A 3,714-nucleotide genomic window follows, 5' to 3' on the forward strand; every position below is an offset into this window, starting at 1 on the left:
AAAATAAATTACTACTTTTATTCAGCATTAAATTGATCATTTAGTATTACACTGCATTTTAAATGTATTCATTTAAATGACAGTAAATGCATTTCTTTTTTTTATTTTTTGTAACTTTCATTTTATACATTAAAATAAATTACAAACAATGAACTAAACATTCCTTGACAGCAGCAGTGACTCTAAGAAAGAGAGAAATAAAAATAAAAAGAATAGAAAGAAAACATACAACATTGTGAGATAGTCAGATAATGTAACAGGGAATAAGTCAAGGTTCCTTACTGATCATTTTCATTTTCAATATGTCTAGATACATGGTAACAGGTGTCCACCTTTGTATAAAAATGTCCAGTTTCAGTTGGAGTTGGGCAGTCATAAATTCCATTTTATAAATAGATTGTAAATACATTTATAATGTTACAAAAGATTTCCACTTGAAATCAGGGCTGTTCAATTGAACTATTCATTTATTTATTAAAGAATCTTGAAAAAAAAAGGTATTGGTTTCTACAAAAAATATTAAGCTGCATAACTGTTTTCAACATAATAAGAAATGTTTCTTGAGCACCAAATCGACATATTAGAATGATTTCTGAAGGATGTGACACTGAAGACTGGAGTAATGATGCTGAAAATTCAGCTGTGCATCACAGGAATAAATTACATTTGAAAACATATTCAAATAGATAACGGTTATTTTAAATTATAATAATATTTAACAATTTGACTGTTTTTACTGTATTTTTCACTAATTAAATGCAGCCTTGGTGGGCACTGACTTCTTTCAAAAACATAAAAAAATCACACCAACCTCTAACTTTTGAACTGTGATGTATATGAGTTTAGGCACCGTATTGAGTCAGTATTTGACATGAAGTGACAACATGCTGTGCATGTTAGAAAAAAATCCCTTAAAAAGATAGAAAATTCCCCTTATTAGACAAAACGGTGATTTCTGGCACTGCTATATGGTCTACGCACCTGTAGATAATTTCTAATTCATGAATTTAAGTTCAGCCTTAGCCCTTAGCCAGGTGTCTCTGGATCTTCAAAACAAAGAGCTTTTTACAGCAGACTCGCAAACCCCCTCCTCTTCTTCCATTACTCTCTCTATCTTTACAACACCCCACATGGCTCATTACTCTCCCTCTCATGCTCGTTCAGTCTTTCACGTGCCATGTGACCTTTTGGATACACACATATGCCCTATCTGGACTGTTAAAGAAATACTTCACGTCATGTCATTTTTTTGTCATTTTGTAGCTTGACAGCTTGGATTCCCATTCACTTATTATATGAAAAAAAAATAAGCCAGTACATACTTCAACATTTCTGATATTGTTTTTCACTGAAGAAAGTCTTTCTTACAGGTTTGGGATGACATGAGTGTGAGTAAAGGATCACAGAATTGCCATTTTGGCTGAATATCTTTTTCAGACTAGAGCTTCACTCATAATTGAAGTGTTCTGGAAATTTCTACGTCAAGTTCCATGCAAAAACACGAAAGCGAACAGACCTACAGCGTGAGAGATTGATCACAGTGAGTAATATGGTTGATTATGTGAGATGCTTTACTAGGTACAGTAGAGAGCTGTGAAACTGTAGAGAAAGCATAAATCATAACAGTATTTGTGTGTAACTGTGTGGATGAGTTGACGAAACACTCATTCACTCACACACACACACACACACACACACACACACACACACAGATACACACACACTCGAAGGCTCTTTGGCTGTTACTGTCTCAAGCTTATTAGTTTTCCAAAATAAATCAGCCACCCACTGCATATAACCTAAGTAATGAAAGAAGTCATGACAAATTAAAAAATCTTTCTTACCCAGACCGCACACATAGACATCACACACCACCACAACCCATTTCTCAGGCTGAGCGCAAATGGCACACATCTATAATCATGACAAAAAGACCCCTGCCATTAAATGCAGACTTCAAACGGGAACATTAGCACAGAGAAAGGCGTCCTTCTCCAGAGAGAGACGAGAGTGCCTGGAAAGGATCTTCATTATGCACCCTTTATTATATATTGTGGCTAGATTTTCTGAACAGAGAAAATCAGACTGATATGTAATGAAAAACACCCCTGGTTCTGCACAAAGAATGATAGTAGGCACTTTAGAGCTGATTTAATACATTAGGTCAAATGAATTAATAAACTGGCAAGCACTGCAGTATATAATCTGATATAAAAACAAACCGATCGTTTCGTGTCTTAGGACATCAATGTGTCGTCACGAGCCGTAGGGTTTAATTTGGATTTGTCTGTGCATGTTTTTTTTACTCTCATAGATTTTGTTACCATTGCCATGCATTATAAGACTGACAGACTGCAACGGTTAAAGTTAAAAATCATCGTATGTGTTCTAGTGAAGAAACAAAGTCACCTACATTTTGGATGCCCTGGGGGTAAGCAGATAAACATCACATTTTCATTTTTGGGTGAACTATCCCTTTAAAGTGCATTAAAGTGACTGAGTGTTATTTTAGTATTATTTATATACAGTTATAATACAGCTATAATATGTAATATATATATTTTGTATTTTGAGTTAGCTTTTGTTTTAAAATTTTCAGTTTTCGTTTAGTTTTAATTTTACTTTGTTTTATTAATTTAATTTAATTTTTTATTCGTTTTTCATTTCTATTTAGCTGTAATTTCTTTTATTTCAGTTCCAATTTTGTTATTTTAGGACTTCAACTTATTTCAGTTATTTGCCAAGGCAACATTGTTTCAATAAATGTTTACGTTTTTTTATTTTATTAGTTTTTTTATTATTATTTTAGCTTTATTTACCTTAAAAAAAAAAAAAAATTATATATATATATATATATATATATATGAAAAAAATTTTTACTTAAATGATTTTAGCAAATGGCTGCAATATAACAAAGAGTGAAAAATTTAAGGGGGTCTGAATACTTTCCGTACCCACTGTGCATACATACATACTGGCAATTGTATAAAATATGTTTCTAGCCTATGTTCCAGACAAATCAGAATTCTTCCTACTTGAAAACAACCAAGTTATCAAATAACCAAGATCGTTCAATTCGGCGGGAAGGGTCATATGACATTATTTTAAAAAATAAGGCAACTAAAGCAACATTCTATTGGTTATTTTCAAGCAGGGCAGAATTCCGAGTTCTGACTTCGTCTGAAACACTTTGAGGTCGGAAGTGGGAAATTTCAACACAAGTATTCCTCTTCATCTGGAACATGGTATAAGACCATTCATAGCAAGAGTATCACTGAACGTAGTAATAAGGGACAAAATGTATTTCTAACAGTGCAGGGTCAGTATCCAATCAATGCATTTGGTTTTGCCCATGAAAATGGATGATGCAAAAGTGAGTTTGTGTGTTCTGTGTTTGGGCACCTAAAAAGCAGTTCGTCATTGTGGCTTTTTGCCCGACAATACATTTTTAGGGTCAGAGAAAATATATGAAGTCACTCCGATGAGTAAGTCCGTGTGCTCTCTCTCTGTGTGTGTGTGTACAGGGAGCATGCAAAAGAATTCCCACAAAAATGGGTTGCTATGGTTTCTGTTTTGGGCTTGGATCAAGTTTCCTGACCACAGCAGAGCGATTTAGGCAATAAAATACACAGGGTGCTAATGAAAACAGCATGGTCCTCCTGGCACTGTGTGTGTGCTAAAGGAAGATAGATGGCTGGAAAAAACATGAGAATG

This window comes from Sinocyclocheilus grahami, unplaced genomic scaffold (assembly GCF_001515645.1).
Source record: "Sinocyclocheilus grahami isolate Dianchi unplaced genomic scaffold, SAMN03320097.WGS_v1.1 scaffold237.1, whole genome shotgun sequence".
NCBI lineage: Eukaryota > Metazoa > Chordata > Actinopteri > Cypriniformes > Cyprinidae > Sinocyclocheilus > Sinocyclocheilus grahami.